Source organism: Kogia breviceps, chromosome 8, assembly GCF_026419965.1.
Source record: "Kogia breviceps isolate mKogBre1 chromosome 8, mKogBre1 haplotype 1, whole genome shotgun sequence".
In the NCBI taxonomy this organism is placed as follows: Eukaryota; Metazoa; Chordata; class Mammalia; order Artiodactyla; family Physeteridae; genus Kogia; species Kogia breviceps.
The window spans coordinates 117,219,594-117,240,120 of NC_081317.1; the positions used below are offsets into that span (position 1 = coordinate 117,219,594).

A 20,527-nucleotide genomic window follows, 5' to 3' on the forward strand; every position below is an offset into this window, starting at 1 on the left:
AGGACAGTACCCAGTGGACCTGGAATCAGCCCCAGCTCTGGCCCAGAGCTGGGACTTGGGACAAGCAGTTAACCTCTCCAGGCCTCAGTTTCCACATCTGTAAAGTAAAGGTCATGGTCCAGGTGGCCTCCCGGGTCCCCCTCAGCCCGCAAAATTCACCTTCTTGGGTTCAGGGGGAACACGGTGGCTGTACTTAACCCGTTAAATGCTTCCTTCCTAGGAAGCAAGGACAGGACCCGTGCAGCGGGAGAGGGGGCCTGACCTGGGCCGGACAGTGAGTGAGGCACTGCGTGGCCCTGCAGGGGGTCACGTGCTGCTGGGGGGCAGAGGCCCGAGCGGAATGGATCACAGGAGGCCGAGGAGCTGAGCAGGGGGCAGGGTGGGCTGTGGTCAGGGCAGCGGACGGAGAGGAGGGCCCGGCCAAGCCCGAGCGTCCATGCAGACGTGGCAGCTGACGAGGCCACTCCAGGGGCTGCAGGTGGCCAGCTGCAGCCTGAAAGCAGGAGGATGGGTCTGCTCGGTAGGAAAGGCCCCGGTTCTTTGCACAGTTCTAGGCCAGCGGCATCTCTGTTTCGTCTCTGCTACTTATTAGCCTGTGATCCTGAGCAAGATGCTCACTCTTGCTGGAACATCATTTCCACGTAATAAAATGGGGGAAACGGATCCACTCCATGCTATTTTTGTGAGGATGAAACATGATTATGTGCCTGACACCGAGCAAGTACGGAAACTCTACTGTGGTTCTGATGTGGGCCTGGGGGTGGAATTAAGGCAGGATAAGAAGAAACCTCCATGACCTGTGGCTTATAGAAAAGGCCTGAGACGGGGCTGCTTTCAGAGAGGGTTCCCCAGGGCTCCTCCCTTTGGTCCTCAGGAGGGCTACACTTCGAGGGGGGTTATGTTTACTCCCCTATTTCGGGGAGGAGATGCTGAGGGGCGGGACAGCTGACGCCTTACGGGGATCAGTTAGTAAGGTGTCGCGTTGTGGCTGTCACTCAGCCACCCAGCTCCAGAGGTCTTCCTTCTTTCCTATCCTCTGTTTCATGGGAGAGAGACGGGAGAATATGGGAGACAGGTTCGTGGTTTAAAATGACAACCAAGTGAGTTGAGTAACTTGGAATGTGAGACTGAACAGGTCATTCGCCTGAAGGCTGACCCTCACCCTAACCATGATCCTTATCTTGGAAGGCAGCCAGAGCCTCTACCTGGAGCTGGGAGGTGGGGACAGGGGGGAGCTCACACCGGGCGGGTCCCAGCACCGTCTCAGGGACAAGCCTGTCCTCCCAGCGCCCTCTGCCCCCAAGCAAAGGGGGAACCAGAGCAGCCTAACTTTCTGTTCGACACACTCACTGGATGCAGAGGACTCTCCTGTTGTGCCTTTAAATGAAACCATGGTGGCTTCTCTTGTTGTGGAGCACGGGCTCTAGGCACCCGGGCTTCAGTAGTTGTGGCGCACGGGCTCAGTAGTTGTGGATCTTGGGCTCTAGAGTGCAGGCTCAGTAGCTGTGGCACGTGGGCTCAGTAGTTGTGGGGTGTGGGCCCAGTAGTTGTGGGGCATGGGCTCAGTAGTTGTGGCTCACGGGCTCTAGAACGCAGGCTCAGTAGCTGTGGCACATGGGCTCAGTAGTTGTGGCTCGTGGGCTCTAGAGCACAGGCTCAGTAGTTGTGGAACGCGGGCTCAGTAGTTGTGGCTCGCGGGCTCAGTAGTTGTGGCTTGTGGGCTTTAGAGCGCAGGCTCAGTAGTTGTGGCGCACGGGCCCAGCCGCTGCGCGGCATGTGGGATCCTCCCGGACCAGGGCTCGAACCCATGTCCCCTGCACTGGCAGGCGGACTCTCAACCCCTGCGCCAGCAGGGAAGCCCTGGATGAAGAGGACTCTTCTGTCGTTCTTTAAAGGGAAGCATGCGCTCTGAGGCGCAGCCGCGGCTCTCCAGGAGCCCATAACGAGCTTGAAGGTTGTCCCGGAGTCACTCTGCTCTTTTTCCCTCTTGGCGGGTGACCACCTCTGACCTCTCCCCACTGAATTCCCTTCCAGGCACAAAGCCTGTCTGCGACTCTCCTGTCCCGCCTCACAGGCGGATCCGGGGACGGGACACTCCCGTCTGCTGAGGGAAGACGCGCAGCTTCTGGGCCTCGACGGTGTGTCGTGGCCCCTCTTTCTCCTTTCTCTTCCCAGAATGCACTCTCACACTCTCCTGCTCTGGGAATGTTAAAAGATAAAAAATAAAGCGGGGGTGGGGAGGGTGACATTTTCTTTTCAGAATAGTTTAGATAGAGTCCTGCTGGAAGCAAGGAATATGACTAAATGATTTCTTAGAGTCCCTTCCAGCCAGTGATTCATCAGACATAGAATTTTCAGCTGGAACGGACCATTATATTCTGGGCCAAATGTCTCATTTTTGCAAACAAGGAGAGTGAGGTCCGTGGAGGTTAAGGATCACGGAGGCCACTTTCTGCCACAGAAAGAACATGGGATTTGCAGTTAGAAGCTCCGTGTCTGAGGCCAGACTCAAGTTGCCGCGTACTGCGTCACCTGGCGCAGGGAAAACAGAAGGACGTCCCTACTCTTCCTGCTTCCGAGCCTTGTCCTAACTATCGGATGACAGCACGTCCACGAAGGACACGAGAGAATGTTCTAAAGGGCTTTATCAATACGCTGCGAGGTGAAGTGGCTTGTTCAGGGTCACCCTGTAGTAGAACCAGTGCCGTTCAATTCCCATCACACAATGCTGCCTTCTTGACGTTTTGCCAATTCTCTCGTTAGGAGATTTTCTCATGAACCACACTAATTTGATCTCCACATGCTTTCTTTTAAACCCCTGGGTACACAGACTCAAACTGTGGGAATCCAGACTGGCTTGGATGGACCATAGGCTTCCGCGACCTCACGGGCTGAGAGCTGCTGAGGTTACCGGGCACGCCCACGGGCGAGCTTTCCCCAAGCCTCTCTAACTGGTTTCATGGCCCCAGACTGGATGCCGGAGACGGCTATTTGGTCGCTTTTAGTGGACCTCTAGGCTACAGCCTGAACGCTGGACTAGGATGAGGGTGATGACGTGATAACGGAGCCTCCCAGTTCACGCTGGACAGAGATCTGGGAACTCGTTCAGCCGCAGAAGGTGGCTGAGTTGCCAGTCTGTGGCCGGCCACAGAGGAGACGCAGAAGATGGCAGCCGAGTCCCCGGGGTGACGTGTGGACCACGAACGGCTCCGAGCCCTGCCGTCACGGCTGGTGCCTTGAGGAGGTCGACCATGACCCTCTAACCCGTCGCTGACCACAGGGCACAGGGAGCTCTCACGGGGTGGGCTGGCCCCCCTCTCACAATCGTCAGGAGACGCACACATCCCGTGGCTGCTGACGGCCTAGCCCTCCAGCCCACAGGGGCTGCCTGGACCTACCCCCTTCCTAACCGACGCCGCCTCCCTACACTTGACACGGGGGTGCCCCCCTTCACACTGGAGAGGGCTGAGCCTCTTCTCCAGCCACAGTCTTTGGCCCTTGAAGAGCACAGCAGACAAGTCCCATTTTCCCTGTTTTCTGAAGCATGAAGAATGTTTCAAATTTCAGGAATAATGCTGAGATCAAGCCTACAAGAAATATCGAGAGTATAGCTCTTTTTGCTCTAAGCAATAAAAAAGCAAAAATGGGGAAAATCCCGTGAGCCAGTTCAGCCAACAATTTCCACGTTAAATAAAAAGTGCAAGTTGGAGCCATGTGGTCTCAATAAAGTAGTAAAATATATTTTCTTTACCCTACACTTCATGTGCCTATAACCTTCCTTTTAAATCATCTCCAACCAGCCCCAAATCACTCCGACCACAAATCATGTGGTGGCTTTGGTCTCCAGGCAGTGGAATGTGCTGGAGTGGACCAGTCGCTACCCGGGGCGCCCAGGGGGAGCCCCCCAAACCCGCAGGGCTGAGTGCGCGTATGACATCAGAGCTCAGCCATCCAGGAAAGAGCTGCGAGGGCCGCAAACCACAGCAGGCAGATAAAGCCGGGAACGGCCTTTCTTAGGAAAACATTCGCCAATACCACAGGCGGCTGGCAGAGGCACGTTTTAATTACATTCACAGAAAGCCACTGTATCCTCGGCCCCACGGGCTTGGAGCTGGCCAGCCGCTGGGGAGCCCACCGGAGCCCGGCTGGGGAACGGGAAAGCCAGCAGAGCTGTGCGTTGGTCACCGCAACTCCCGGTCTGTGCCACGCCTTGATTTGCCCCAGCTGTGGAACCGCTGCATCGACTTTGAAAGGCTTTCCAAGGGAACCAGACCTCAGGAGTCACCCATCCTTCACTTTATAGCTGGAAATTAAGAGCAGCCCAAGGTGTGAGACATCAATTAGTTCATGATTAATCGAAGAGACGCCCAGCTTGTCCTGGGCATAAACAAAGCTGCAGCGACCTGCCATGTGCCATCCCATCAGAGGACCCAGTGTTGTATTTTGCAAGTGCCACTGGAGCTTTTGCTTATTTTTTTTAAGGAACCCTTCCTTTAAAGAGTTAAGTATATAGACTTTGAAGGGCTGGTAAACGTACTGGGTGTGCCTTTGGGCACCTCAGAGGAACAAAGTTCAACAGGCATTGGTAAAGCATGATTAAAGCTCAACGGAAAAAAATGGTCCAAATATAAATGCTCTTTTAAAGAGTACTCAAGCATCATCTTACAATAATTGCTGAAGTTGGAGTTTGAAAAGAGACTCTGCAGAAATCTTTTATGAGACAAGAAGGCTATGCCTGAAAAGTTCCGTTGGCTTTTGTAATTTTAGCCCCAGAGAGCAATGGTTCCTGCTAATTCTGGTTTGCGATTTCACCTAAGTGAAGGGAAATTTTCAACAGCAAGAAGGAAAAAAAGGCCCAGCAAAAAAGCACACAACAAACAACAAATGCAAACACTGCTGATCAAAGCAGGTCTCCTCCCTAAAGGGACAGTGAAAAATCACACAGCCGTTAGCCGGGCCTGCAGTCTTTTCAGAAACATGCTATTTTACAGCCTGGTACCTATCTGGCAATAATCTTCACCAGCCACCCAAGGATAAGTGTCCATTTCAGGAAGGGGGAGGGGAGGGCCCAAATGCGCGCTCATAATATCTTCATGGAACCTCTGAATGGCGGGAGAAAATGCAAGGCTCTTGGATTACTGAAAATAACCTGTTTGCCACCGAGTGGGCAATTAGGAGCTAGCACCTGCGTTTGGAAGTCGCTGGGCTCATGAGATTTCCCACAGATTTATCAGCAGCGGAAATAAACAAGCACCCACTGAGCTCCACCTGGAAGTGTGAGAAGGGCCACGGAAAGCCTTTTCATCATGTGCAGAGAAATTCAACGTAACCTACCAGGATGTTAACCGACATTCCAGAACCCTGATGATTGTCTTCTTCATCAGGCAGTTGAAAACTAGCTCCAGCCCCCTCCTCAGGTGGTCCCCCCCCCCCCGGCCTTCCCACACACCACATCACAGTCCATCAACAGTCTTCCTGCCTGTCAGGAGAGCGGTGACTCCAGTATCCCTGGGAGCCCAGCTGTCAGGGCTTTTACGCTCCTAGTGCAGGTAGACTGGGGGAATACTCTCCTTCAAACCCATGCTGGTTACCTCTGGATTAGCTAATTTGAAGAATCCACCAACACTGAGTACGTATAAAACAGCGACAGTAACGCTTTCCATGAAAACTGTCAGACTTTCAGCTCAGTCTTTCCACGGTAGACGAGTCATCAGGAATGCATTCTTCCTATTGTGTTCTGCCCGCCACTTGTTCCCTGAGACCACAGCCAACCGAACGCTAACCAAGACGGGGACCCCGTCCAAGGGGCTTCCAGGGGAACCGGAGGACGAGCGTCCATCATCTGACTTTGTTAGACAAAAGACTGCAGTCGGGTGAAACCCCAGAAAACAAGCAAACAAACAACTTTCAGGCAGCTGAAGGGCACCAACTGTGAAGGCGCCCAGATTTCTCGCGGGAAACATCACCAAACATCCGGTGAGGTGCAGCCAGCTGAAGCTCATTCAGCGGCTGAGCAGCAGTTAGGCTGTCAGAGATCGCTCGCCCTGGGAAAGCTTCCCTCGACTTCAACCAGGGATGGAGCAGATTGCAAAGAAATCCGCCTACAAACAAACCCGGGGCAAACCGCTCCAGGCATGTAAACGCTTGCAAGAGCCTCTGTCAAAGTGTCACTTTTTTAATGGAAAAAAGGGGGAGAGGTTCAGCCTCTTGCCTCTCTCCCCTCCCCCACCCCAGCTCTAACCGCAGGGAAGTCTCGGGAGCGGGACCCCCTTCCCCGACCCCCCGAGCGTACGGACAGGGAAGGAGAGCCTGGGACCGCCTCGAGCCCCCGCTGGGAGCGCGCACGGATCCGGGCACGCGCGGACCTGCCGGGAAGGCGGCACCTGGGCCCCCGCGCCCACTCACCAGCCAGCGGCGAACACCTTCGGCCCCTGAACCAGCTCGTCTCGGGTCTCTCAGCGCTCAGCCTTCCCGGCTCGCAGAGCCCAACCTCTGAATCCGGTCTCGTTGGCGGAGCGCCGCGCACAAAACGAGCCCGCAGCCCGCGACCAGGAGCCCGGCGCGCGGGCGGCGGGAAGACTTCTTGGCGTCGTCGGCCTGGCGGCCCCGGGCGGAGGGGGCCTGCGTGCTGGGAAGGGGCGGGGGCGGGGGTGTGTCCTGGGGCTACTGAGGAGGGGGCGGGGTTGTGTCCTGGAGGCTGCTGGGGAGGGGGAGGGGGCGTGTCCTGAGGCTGCTGGGGAGGGGGCGGGGCTGTGTCCTGGGGGCTGCTGAGGAGGGGGGAGGGGGGGTGTCCTGAGGCTGCTGGGGAGGGGGCGGAGTTGTGTCCTGAGGCTGCTGGGGAGGGGGCGGGGTTGTGTCCTGGGGGCTGCTGGGGAGGGGGCGGGGTTGTGTCCTGGGGGCTGCAGGGGAGGGGGTGGGGTTGTATCCTAGGGCCGCTGGGGAGGGGGGAGGGGTTGTGTCCCGGGGGCTGCTGGGGAGGGGGCGGGGTTGTGTCCTGGGGGCTTCTGGGGAGGGGGCGGGGGTGTGTCCTAGGGCCGCTGGGGAGGAGGGGGTGTGTCCTGAGGCTGGGCGGGGAAGGGGGCGGGGTGTGTCCTGGCTCTGGGATGGGGTGCGTCCTAGGGCTGCAGGGGAGGCGGAGGGGGTGTCCTAGGGAGCAAAGCCGCTAACTTTGGAAAGAACGCTTAGGGGACCGAAGGCGAGCCTCAGGGGCTCCAAGCCGTCAGCACACCTGGTGAGACCTTCACCTGGGCCGGGGTAGCGCTCACGGCGGAGCAAGGTAATAAGCAAGTTCCACCCACGGTTTAGGAAGCCTGTCCCAAAGACCTCTGTTCAGTTAGTCAGCGTCGCGCCTCTCAAGACACCTTGGCTGGGGGGTGAAATCCAGGTAGTAACTCGTAGTGAATTTGTATTATTTGTGGAAGAAATCACCTTCTGTTCCATCTTCTTCACAGACCCTCCCGTGCGGGGGGATGTTCAGTTACACTCTCCATCTGCACTGCTTCTCATGAATTAAACTGCTCCTCTGATGTTGCCTTACTGCAAAGCTATAAATTAATTACATTACCCCCCCAAGCCCCTAGGAAGAGGAATGCCAAGAATAAATGTGGGCTTTGTTCTTTTTTATGTTGAACAAGCCTGTCATTAATCAAGCCTTCCCACCCCAACTAGGGAACAGACCCAAGACTGCAAGATGTGTGTATGTCTGGTCGTCCTGCTGTCTTTCTCTGCAGCTTTACGTCATAGTGGCTCAGCTACCACACAGACGGATATTGTGGGGAAGCAATAGGGCAGACAGGGCAAACCATTTAATAAAGACCTACTTACCGACTATAACAGATTGGCAGAGACAGCCTCATTTTTAAACGTTTACAAAGATTATTTCACCACTTCTAGTGTTTCCCATATTTGAGTCACAGAACTGCTTGTGATTGGTCTGTCTGAGAGACAGAAAGCCAGAATTGTATTTGGAAATTTAAGGAAAAAATTCATAAGGGACCCATGAAGCTATTGATTTAAATGTAGCATATAACATGTCAAAGGCATGACAGGTTCTTGAAGTCAATTAGAAACCGTATCAGAAAGTGTGTTCCAGAAATAGAATCATCTTGAAAGGTCCAAAACAGTGCAAAAAACATTTTTTGAAATAAAAGTAAAATGTTGAGAGTCTTAGTTCATATCTTCATTTTTCATATCCTAAGGAAATGACGGGTCATGAAATAGTGGATTTTGCTTTCTCCCTTATTAAATCTCCCCCTTTCTTTGGGAATCAAAGTAAAGTTAATAAGGATAAGGTTGCTTTTCAAAGGGGAAATATTTTGGCAGGTTCAGTCGCTTTTTGTGTGTGACTAGGTCCTTCTATTTTTTCCCCTACACCTGTTCCTCGAGTCTCTGAATAACAGAGAGAAAGACTTGGTTTCTCTGGAAGCCTCCCAGGGAAGCAGGTGGCCTTGCTGGGGTGGGTAGGGGTGTCACTAACATACATTTCAGGTCCTAACCACCTTCCTTATCTCCAGGAAGGGGAGTTAAAAAGATCTTCCCTCTGTGAATTAGGAGGAACACTTCACTGGTGACGATGCCGGGGCTGCAGCAGGAGAAACAGCGGGCGCGAGGCAGGGGGTCGTTCAGCATGTGGTCACCAGGACCACAGATGACCTGTAGCCTCTCTGCTCACGCTGTGGAGCGTTTCGGAGCCTGAAGTGCAGTGAGACACCCACCACGGAGAACTGCCTCAGTCGAAGATGGCGCCCCCTGGGGGTCCTGTGCACGAGTGCGGGTGAGGCTGAGGCGTGGATGGACTTTCCGTGTCCTTCCACATGGTACACACCAGGAGGCCACCTGTGGGTGCGGCTCTCAGTTCCAAAGGTCCCTGGAGGCTCTGCCCTCCTTTCCCAACGCTGAACGGGTCTGTTGAGTTTCTTGGGCTGGGAGAGGGAGAGGCGAGTGTTGTCAGGGTGGGGTCTGCAGCATACCAGTCTCCAGGAGGGGTGCGGAGCTTCCTGAAGATGCAGATTCCTTGGGCCCTGCTCAGAACGCCTAAATCAGGATCTTTCTGCCTGGGGGCTCTAATGTCGGTGTGTGCGTGTGTGGTGTGTGTGTGCATAATTGAACGTTGTGAATAAGAAAAATTCACGTCATTTAAATAAAGGTCTATACAAGGCAGTCTTCTTCCTACCAGGTTGCCGTCTGTTCAGTCCATACCCCTCCCTGAAGGTAACCACCAGTACTAATTTTTTTCTGCAGACTGCTAAGTTTCTTTATACATATACCTGCAAATACTCTTTCTCTTTATTTCTTAAAAATACTATATGCAGAACAATTACTGTCTTTTAACTTGCTCTTTCACTTAAATATGCTTTTGGATCTTTTCTATACCATATGCTCAATTATTCATCCATTTGGAAACAAACAATTATTAAGCACCCACTGTATATGCCAAGTACTATTGTATAGTATAGGGATACGGAAGTCAACAAAATTGATAAAAATTTCTGCCCCGCAGCATTTATATCTGGGGGGGCAGATAAAGCAGATGATAAACATAATACGTTATACATGTGTTAACAATATAAGAAGAGTAATTTAAAAAATAGAGCAAGATAGTGGAGATTGGGAATGTCAGGTAGGAGATTTTGATTTTAAATGGAGTGGTCAGAGGTGGCCTTACTGGGAAAGCGGCATTTAAGCAAAGACTGAATGGTGGCGAGGGAGTGAGCTTTGGGATTCTTTGGGGAGTATATGGGGATCCAGGTAGAGGGAACGGCGCTTGCAAAGGCCCTGAGGTGGGAGTTTGACTAGCCTGTTTGAGGAACAGGGAAGAGGCCTTGTGGCTGGAGAAAAGCGAGGTGGAATGTCAAAGGAGCACAGAGGGCAACGGGGGGCCATGGGCAGCCGTTGGAGGGTCTTGGGAAGAGGAGAGGCAGGATGCATATCACGCTCACGTTTAATGTCTCGTAGCATCCCCTAGGACAGATGCAGCACAATTTATTTCATCAGGACCAGGATGACAGACATTGGAGTTGTTTCCAGTATGCTGCTATTAAACAACGTTACAAGCTTTACACATGACATTTTACACTTGGGCAAGTGTATCTAAGGTATTCGTCCCCCCAAGTAGCATTACTGGGGGTGCATTCCTTGTTCTGGTGGACACGGCCCCATCGCCCTTCAAAGGCCCGGCCGGCACACACAATGCTGACCAGTGCCTGTTCCCGCAGCCTTGCCCGCAGAGCGCAGCGGCCAGCGTCGGGGCGTCCACCAGCCTGATGGGTGAACAGTGACGTCTCAAGCAGATTCGCGGATATCGAAATCAAATTTAGGGTGACCAAAGGGGAAACATGGGGGAAGTGATAAGTTAGGAGACTGGGATTAACATACACACACTATGATATATAAAATATTGAAGGGGGCTTCCCTGGTGGTGCAGTGGTTAAGAACCCACCTGCCGATGCAGGGGACGCGGGTTCGAGCCCTGGTCCGGGAAGATGCCACATGCCGCGGAGCAACTAAGCATGTGCTCTAGAGGAGGCCGCGAGCCACAGCTACTGAAGCCCACGCGCCTAGAGCCCGTGCTCCACAACAAGAGAAGCCACCACAATGAGAAGCCCACACACCGCAACGAAGAGAAGTCCCCACTCACTTCAACTAGAGAAAGCCCACACAGCAACAAAGACCCAATGCAACCAAAAATTTAAAAAGTAAATAAAAATAAATCAAAAAATAAAATATTGATCAATAACCAACAAGGACCTACTGCATAGACCAGGCAACTACTGAATATTCTGTAATAACCTATAATGGAAAAGAATCTGAAAAAGAATAGATATATATGTGTGTGTGTATATATATATATATATAAAACTGATTCACTTTGCTGTACACCTGAAACTAACACAACATTGTAAATCAACTATACTTCAATAATAATTTAAAAGTTAAAAGAAATTTTAAAAATTTTTTAAAAAGATGGTTCTGGCTGCCTTTCTCTGATTCTGTTTTATTTTGCTCCAAGGAATAAACCAGTTGCCTCACTACCACTTAAAAAAATAATTTAAAAATATTTAATTGTGGTAAAAAAAAAAACACATAATGTAAAATTGACCCCTTCAACCATTTTTAAGTGTACGGTTCAGAAGCTTCAAGTATATTCACATTGTTGTGCAACAGATCTCTCGAAATTTTTCAACTTATAAAACTAAGATCCCACATGCCGTGGAGCAATTAAGCCCGTGTGCCACAACTACTGAGCTCAGGTGCCTCAACTAAAGGAAACAGAAGAATTTCCACATTTCTTTTTCTGGGATGAAAGCAAAAAGGTAAAGGGGGGAAATATATGGAAATCCTTCACGTTGAGACACTTCAGGATTATGTTCTCTTCTGACCAGAAATTCCAGAGTTGTCCCAAGATTCAACCTTTGAATCATGTCGACGAGGGAGACGTTGTCTGAGCAAGACTGGAATTCCGAACATTCCCAGAGGCCTCGTAAAAATCCCGAAATGAGGGACATTGACGTTGTGGTCACACAAAGAAAAGCCCCCTCGTGATTTGGGACTGAGTTTGTGCATTTTACATTTATAGTATCAACAGCAGAGGAATGCAGAGTCTGGCGTGGGGAGAGGCTGGGGCAGGAGGGGTGAGGGAGGAATGAGGAGGGCGGCGTGCAAGTTTTCACCGAGAGCCTGTGGGTACCGGGAGGGGTCGTGTCTGATGGCTGGTTGTTTGTTTTTAGAGCAGAATCTTCCTCAGGTCTCCAGGGTGAGGGAAGACGGGCAGCATCCTTTATGGCTCTTGTCTGCTCACAAGGAGAGCTTGGCTTCTGCCTTTGGCCCCCCGAAGCCCTGGCTGCCCACGTAAGTTGACACACGGAGCTTGTGTTCACAGACCTGCAGGATCCCTCCTCTTCGCCTGCAAGGGGCCCTGGAGCATCAGTTCAGGATGGTCTGCTCCCAAGAAGCACAGGCAGGTCAGAGGTCAACGGAACTCCCAGCCCAGGCCGCTCACCCAGCACCTCACAAGATGACAGAGCCCTGGGGCCACACTTGCCAAGAGAGGGGTTGTCAGGTGGCAAAAAGAGACATTCCTTTCACCACTTGTCATGGGATGTTTATACATTTGGGAGAGGGACTTACATAGCGAAACAAGGGCATATGGGAATACGGTCTCTGCAGACTTGCTAAAACTGGACCTGAGTTCCAGATAAAAAGACATGTTTCCGTAAACAGCAAAGCACAAAGTAAGCACACAAGAGAACAATTTCTTGTACCCAAATCTCAAGCCTGGGGTGGAGGGCGGAGCGCAGGAAGGCCAAGGCTGTATGTACCCTCCTACAGCAGGGGCCAGGCACCCTGCCCGACCTTGTTCAGGTCTGTGTTGAGCTGCTGCCCCAGGTGGGTCCACAGCTCTTTACCTGGAGGCTAAGAAGTCCCTCCCTCTCCCCAGAAATAAGCTTCGGACAGGGATTTATAGGACAATGACAGTGGTGGGTGAACAAGCTGCGAGTCTCGTCGTGATGAGGGAGGATTCGTAGGACAACCTCATCTGCGTGCTGTTAGGTCAGCCATCATTTATTCTTTCTCTACGTGGAACCCAGCCTCTGCTGGCTCATCTGAAGGAAAACCCAGCCCTTGACTTCCAGAGGTTTAGCCAGGACTGGGGGAGAGGAGAAACACAGCCAAACGAACCGATGTGCATTGAAACAGCTGCAGAATAATTAAGTCTGTCTGTGCTGGTCTAAAATGGGGTTTTCAAGTCGTGTGCATCTGAATCAAAGGGTCTTGAAGAAATGCAGATTCCTGGGCCCTGCTACTAGGCCTCAGAGGGCAGGGCCGGGGATTTGGTGTTTTTTGGTTTTTGGGTTTTTTTTTTTTTTTGCGGTACATGGGCCTCTCACTGCCGTGGCCTCTCCCATGGTGGAGCACAGGCTCCGGACGCGCAGGCTCAGCGGCCACGGCTCACGGGCCCAGCCGCTCCGCGGCACGTGGGATCCTCCCGGACCGGGGCTCGAACCCGCGTCCCCTGCATCGGCAGGCGGACTCTCAACCGCTGCGCCGCCAAGGAAGCCCGGGATTTGGGTTTTAAAGCAGTATCCTCAGTGAGCTGATGGAAACGAGCCTCAACACCTACTCTGAGAATCACTGGTGCAGAGCGTGCTATTTATTACTTTCTTATGGAAGAGGTGGGAGGGGAGTAACTCTGGTCGAGCTCTTACCACGTGGAGTGTTTGCGCGCACCTGCCGTTTAATTCTGAGGAAGCCTCGGGGGCAGGTGTCCACAGCTGAGCCGGGGATCTGGTCAGGGTCAGCAGCTGGAGTCTAGGCTGTGCCCCTGAGGAGCGTGTGCTCTTCCTCAGATGGGGGGGTGTCTGGGTGAGCAGGAGACGGCGTCCCTGGGTAGGGAGCCTGTCCCCCCCCCCGCCCACGTCCCCTGGGCCAGCCTCCACGCCACTCCCACGGCTCTCCAGTAGATGCAGACCTGACCGTGGCACGGCACGATGTATCCTCTGAGGCTCACTATTTTCACGGAGCAGGGTCACTCAGACATCTTTTTGGTTGGGTTCCCTGATGTTCTGTCCGATGGAGGACAATTCGTTTGGAACTGCCACTCATGCAACGGAGAAATGAAGCACCGGTGATCCCGCGTGCTGACTGCGCCGGGAGCCGGGGAGCTTTGGGACTTGCACTCCACGGATTTTGCCCTGTCACGCGGCGGCTGTGCGTTTCGCCCGCTGGCCGTGCTGAACCAGGGCAGCGTGAGGACGGGCGGGCAGGGCAGGGGCGCATCAGCACCCCTGGAAGAGCTGAGAGCGTGCACCCTGCCGTGGCTGGACAGACCCGTTCTCCATCCCCAGGCCCTGTGGTCTTGTTTACGACTCAGTTTGGTTACAGGTGAAGCTCAGGTTTGAGAAGGCTGGCAGGAGAGGCCTGGGGTGGCCCAAATTCGTGGATTCCGTCCTTTCAAGGACTCCGTTAGCAGCGAGAAGATTCCGCGGTGTCAGCTCGATCCTGATCAGACCTCTCAGACGTTGTGTGTGAGATAACCCCAGAGCTTGTCATAAATTACGAAGGCATTCCTCAGGCACTCTCCTCCCCCCGTTAAGGCCCCACTGATACGAGCGGGTTCTGCGGAAAGATCCGCATCGCAGTGTGAGAAACAGCAGGTGCCAAAGTCCTCCTACCCGGCCGCCGCCAGCCCGCCCTGCGCCCCCCGGACGAGTCGTGGGCGGGGTCGGGTCGGCCCTGGTTCCGACAAGAAGGCAGCTGCCCGTCGCGGTGAGGCTGCAAACCAAGTCTTTTCAAGGCTCGCGGGACCTGGGGATGCACTGCCGCCTCTCCAGGTCCGCTTCCTTCCTCCTTCCGGCTCCTGGTCCATTGGCCCCTTCCCACCAGGGCCCCGGCACCAGCTTCTCCCCACCCCGCCAGGCTTAGCTCCTAAGTCTTCCACCTGCTCCGAAAGTGGACTCTGCTTTACTACCACCGAGCGAAGACGCCCTGCAGCTCTGAGGGGGGGGGGGCGGGCTCCCCCCCTGCCTGGGGGAGGGCAGTCAGGCCTGGCCACGTCTGGGCCTCCACCTCCCCGAGACCCACGTGCAGGGCCCTGAGCGTCACGAAGAAGAGCCTTTTGTATTCGAACACAAGTTCATCACTAAGGCACGTGGCCTAGAAGCTTAAATTACACATCACGGCCCTTCTCTGGGGACCCTGCCTCCCAGGTAACGAGCATTCGGCTAAAATACCTGTGATTAGCTCCCAGGAAACCTCCCACCAGGCCCACCCGTGAATGACAGCAGGAAGGAGAAATTAACACCTCCCCTCGGGACGTTGACGGGAACCAGGAAGTGCTTGGCTCCGCGCCCTCCCCTCTTAGCGTCAAAGGAGCCTGAGTTCTGACTCAGGCAAGAGGGTTCTTTGGGGCGCGAGCCCACCGTCTTCGCGGTCCGCCGGCCTTCCGGATGAGTGGCGGTTCCCGGCCGCAACACCTCAGCTCTCAGTTATCCGCCTCTCGTGCGGTGAGCAGCGCGGGCTCCGACCAGGGGCCACGAGCGGCCAGATGTGCCGGGTGCTGCCAGACGTATGCGATCTGCGTGACTGAGCCGCCCAGAAAGCTGAGAATGAACGTGGAAGGGCACATCCGTGTGACACAGTGTGCAAAGGATTTTCTACCCAAGGGTTTATGAAGACCTAGCAGATGGTGCACTGCCGAGTGAGGCTCGGGAGCAAACACAGCCTTATTCGCCTTCCCGGGGTTTGCCTTGGAGGGAAGAACGCCCCTGTGGCCGCGGCCGGGGCGGCAGGTAGCGTTCTGACCCCTGATATCCCCCGGGAGCCTCGACCACGGTGCGACGGGTGCAGCCGCTGCCGCACCCATGCTACATTCAGGAGAGGTTTCTACCTCTCCTAATAGTCCAGGGTGGCTGGTCTTTCAGAACTCTTTCTTTTTGCACAATGAAAGGGGTTAAATAGCGATGAAGGGGGGGTGGGTAACTGCAATGTTTTTGAGATGCGTTGACATATTGGGTGGATCACCTGTAAGGATGTGGCCAGGACAGCCTTGGAAAGCCAGCACCCGGAGGAGGAGGAAACGCCCACAGCTTCTGTCGTCCCCCCCCCCAGGCGCATCGTTGACCAGCACAGCTGCTGCTTCGGGGCCCCCACTACCACACGGGCGCAGCACGGAGCCTGAGTGTGCAACAGACCGTACGCACACCTCCCGCTCCTTATGACTCACTCACCACGTTATGTCACTCGCTCATCACAGCTGCCCCGGGAGGCAGACGCTAGGGTCTCCATCCTTCCGGAAGGAAACTGAGGCTGAGGGAGGACGTGGCTTGGCTGGAACCACCCCCCCACACACACACAGACCAGCCGCCGTGCTCCTCTTCTGCAGCTGCTTCTCAGCCCCTCCTGTTCTCTCTACAATCACTTCCTCTTCTTCCCTAAGAACAACATAGGACTTTGCTAATGACTTGTTGTGTTGCAATAGCAGGGACTTCAGGGTCCTATTGAAACATCTCTCTCCTTCCAAAACTCAGCCTCTCACAGTACGTATCTCTCAGGTTGGAAGAAAGTCACGCACAGTCCAAACCCAGTTCCCCAACTTGGACCGCTTACGTTTAAGAAACCACCTTATCGGTACCGGGCGGGTCCCAGGGTTCTGGAGGGAAAGGAGCCTGTGTTCCTTGGTGTCTGTATCCTTTAGGACGAGGGACATCCGCACGTAGCACCCACCCTGCCTAGCTCCCAGCTGAAAGCAACGTGAAACACACAGGTGAGTGAGTTATGACAGAACCAGACAGACACCTATTCCTCCATCACGTAGAAGAGACATCAGGTTAGGATGTTATGTCAGCAACGTGACGTCAGGGACGCGGGGTTCCTCCTGTGTCGCTGTGGCCTCATTTCTAAGGTGGATGTTTGGGTGCCGAGCAGTGTCCCTCTTCTAGGGAGAAGGGAGAAGCGGCAGGGCCCGTGGCAGCTGTCCTTTCCTTCCGCCCACAGCTCCGTGGCAGCCCGGACTCTGTCAGTGGCCACCCTGGTGGTTAGAGAGACGTGCACCCGTTACCCGGCCGAGAGGAGGGTCCTGTCACTTGGGGAAGGAGGGAGCCATGGCTCTGGGGTGAGCGCTGCCAGCCCCCTTCTAGAATCTCTCATCCCGTGGCAACCACTCCCCAAATTTAGGGGCTTAAGGATCTCCTGGGAAGCTTGTTAAAAATTCAGATTCTGGGAGCCAAGGTTAAAGATTCTGGTTTGGTAGATTTGGGACAGGGGCCCGGGATCCTCATTTTTCTTCAGCAGCCCTTCCTCCCCATTCAGGTGATTCTGATGCAAACAGTTAGGGACCCACCTGCCTCTTGAGAAATAGCATATTGGGTTCCAATCAGAAACCAGGAGGAGAGACTAGGGTGTCTGGTGAAACCCGGGAACTCACTTAAGAAAATAAAGCCCATTTGTTTCTCCTCTAGTGAAATGATGTACATCTCTAACCTGCTTCTCCAGCCGCTGCCATGGGATTTGTGGCGTGAAAGAAAGCAAGTCAGTTCTCCTTCATAAGTAAAGAGGATGCAATCGACAAACTAGTCTGTTAATTCTGTGAACACCCCTCTGAATTAATTTTCGATATTTTTCAAATCTAGGATTCATTTTTTTTTAAAAAAATAGCTAACGTAGATTTTTAATCCTTAAGGCCTGAAATGAGAAAAGGTTTAACCATCTCAAAAGACTCACGCGGCCATTAGAATCCCTTCTCCCCATGATTTAAAATATAGCAAGTTAGAAAGAAAACAGGGCAGGGAGTGTACAGCATGAAGGCATGGTGTCTCTGGTGACAGATTCTTTGGTCACAAAATTAAGGTTGACTCCTTGAAATACAGCCCGGTTCAAATTCACAGCCAAAAGGCATATGTAAGGCAAAAAATACTGTAACCAGCCTCAAAACCCAAGGACTGTTTAAAAAAAAAGGGGGGGGGGAGAGGAAAAATGGTACCAGTATCATTCCTTCCTGAACAATCACATCATAAATAGCCTCTCCCAGCCAGCAACAAACGCTTTTCATCCACAAGCTCAAGGCAGAGCCCTCATAAATTGACTGGGATATATTCTTCCTCTGCTTGACCACAAGGCAGCGATTATTTCAACGCGGAGGCTCCTGCTGATGAGTTTTTCAGAGCAAGTCCCTGGTGGGGTTCAGAATGACTGATGTCCATCGCTTTGGAGGCTGATACGTCAAGGATACCATGAGAGGAAACACGAGTCCCCTCCCCCTGCCTGCTGGGTGCAGCCACGGGGCCTTCAGATGTCACCGCCCTCAGCCCTGAGGTTCCCCCTGGGGGCGGCATCCAGGCCACCACCGTGAGCTTCGAGGTGTGCTTTTTTTTTTTTTTTTTTTGCGGTATGTGGGCCTCTCACTGTTGTGGCCTCTCCCGTTGCGGAGCACAGGCTGCGGACGCGCAGGCCTAGCGGCCATGGCTCACGGACTTAGTTGCTCCGCGGCATGTGGGATCTTCCCGGACCAGGGCACGAACCCGTGTCTCCTGCATCGGCAGGCGGATTCTCAACCACTGCGCCACCAGGGAAGCCCCCGAGGTGTGCTTTTTGATTATCTAAAGAGAGTGAACATAAAAAGCAAAACCTCACCCCAGGAGGAATGTAAGCCCGGCCCCTGAGCCCGCTGAAATGTATGGTCAGAACTTCACAATGCCTGTTCCACTGAACGGGCTCAGGCCGGAAGCCGACCCTCGGAGCCCCTGCTCCGCTGTTTCCCTTGTGAGATGTGAGGAGATGGTCTTCGTGACCCCAAAGGGGGTGTGGCTAGATTGTGATCAGGATAAATCATGTTCTCCTTGCCTGGTACCCCAGCCCTGGGGTACAGGCCGCAAAGTAGCTTTTTTATTTTTTATTGATTTATTTGATTTGTTTTTGGCTGCGTTGGGTCTTCGTTGCTGCGCGCGGGCTTTCTCTAGTTGTGGCGAGCGGGGGCTACTCTTCCTTGCGGTGCGCGGGCTACTCATTGCAGTGGCTTCTCTTGTTGTGGAGCCTGGGCTCTAGGCGTGCGGGCTTCAGTAGTTGTGGCACGTGGGCTCAGTAGTTGTGGCTCGTGGGCTCTAGAGCGCAGACTCAGTAGTTGTGGCGCACGGGCTTAGTTGTTCCGCGGCATGTGGGATCTTCCAGGACCAGGGCTCAAACCCATGTGCCCTGCATTGGCAGGCGGATTCTTAACCACTGCGCCACCGGGAAAGCCCACAAAGTAGCTTTAAAAGAATAAAAATCATGTATCTATTTTCATGATGTTTGGACAGAAAGTGTGTGAAACTGAAGCATGAATATGATATCTAGTCTCAATGTCTTTCATATGAATTTTAAAAGTAATGGTTTATAAAGGCTTTTTTTTTTTTTTTTTTTTTTGCGGTACGCGGGCCTCTCACTGCTGTGGCCTCTCCCGTTGCGGAGCACAGGCTCCAGACGCGCAGGCGCAGCGGCCACGGCTCACGGGCCCAGCCGCTCCGCGGCACGTGGGATCCTCCCGGACCGGGACACGAACCCGTGTCCCCCGCATCGGCAGGCAGATTCTCAACCACTGCGCCACCAGGGAAGCCCTATAAAGGCTTTTTTTTTGCTTTTTAATTTAGCATCCTCCCTAGGAGTTAGGGCAAAAGTCCTCAAAAGATGCCTTGCAAGAAGGATGGGCCAAACCCCACACACAGAAGTCCACTCTCTTAGCTGCTCCCTTGATCATGAGACTCCAATCCAGCTGCCTCCTCCATCCGGGCGTCAGCGCCTGTGGGCCCAGCTGTGCCTGGGTGAAGGAATCTTGCTGCCATCGTGTCTTAAACACCTAGAGCCTTTCGGAATATCACTCCTGCTGTTTTCACCCCAGTATTCGGTTTTGGAGGATCCCAACAGGTCCCTGAAATGGCACTGCCCACTGGCACGGGGCCCACCCTGCAGGGCTGCAGAGGGACAGGCTTTTGGAAGGAAGACGGGCCCTTGTTGCTCGGATCCAATTCAATTCATTATCCTCTTGGCTCCTTTTCCAGCATTAGGGTCTTTTCTTATGATCTTTGTAACAAAAAAATAACGAATAGTGAACCATAAACCGTAGCCAGTGGACAGAATGGGGCCTGGCCACATCTGGAAGTGGGGTTGGACAGGGAAGGTCACCCACAAAACGAACGCAAGATGAGACCGTTCAATAAATAAACCCCTGTAAAAGCATACGTGGGACCTACGAAGCCTTTTATGCCAGAGTTCCGTTTGTTTGTTGCTGCTTTATGGTTTTCGAGGTTAGACAAAGCGATTTCAGGCATGTACGACGCACACAGGAGCTGCTTCCAGAGAAGAGGTCTTTGGCAGAAGCGTACTCGCAGCCCCATGGTGGCTGCCCTGCCCCTCGGTTGGGGCCGTGTGGCGGCTTCGGGGCCCTCTCTCGGGCAGCGCTGCTACCGTCCTATGAGTTTATTGCTGTGATTACTTTTAAAATACGAGTAACAGAGCCCACAGTGTCTTTTTTAAATAATAGTGAAGTCCAGGCCTTTTAAGGAAAGGCGATTCAGACCAACGTAGTGTCACACGATCCCCAAAAAAAGACGACAAGAGGAAGAAACCAAGCCAAGAGGTAAAGAGACGTTGCATTTCCTTCAAGAGACTGGAGATTCTCAGCTAGCTTACGCGGGGCGCATCCTCACGGTTTTATCTGATGGACATTACTTACGATGTTCCTTAAGCAGGGAAAGAACAGAGGAAACCAAATTCTCCAAGTTCTCCAGCCCTTACATGAAGTCCCAGCTACACACCAGGAGACTTGCGCTGTTAGGTCTTCAGGGCAGCGCGGATCGGAGCCGCACGGCTCGGCTTCTTTGCACAATGCTGGCACGGCTTTGTGGGATCCACGTATAATTTAGGTGGTGCCAGTGCTATGTTTTAAAATAATGTTTGGACCTATGCCCATGGATTAGTTCAACCTGCCTCTCCCGCTTTTATCCCTAATGAGTCCTCCGGTTCATAGCCAGCGTGACCGGGGACACACGGGCACTCCGCG

At 53.4% G+C, this 20,527-nt stretch overlaps 1 protein-coding gene across 9 annotated transcripts in view; it reads right to left on the bottom strand.

Annotated features, from left to right (window-relative positions):
- Window positions 1-20,527, bottom strand: part of PALLD (palladin, cytoskeletal associated protein) — a 391,482-nt gene that overhangs the window by 261,614 nt on the left and 109,341 nt on the right. For 2 of the 9 annotated variants that reach the window (XM_067040078.1, XM_067040077.1), the window contains exon 1: window positions 6,406-6,602. The exons of the other annotated variants lie outside the window; for them this stretch is intronic. The gene's annotated coding sequence lies outside the window, so the exon portion shown is untranslated. Of the gene's footprint in view, window positions 1-6,405; window positions 6,603-20,527 lie in introns of those variants that run through there. 9 annotated transcript variants of the gene reach the window in all.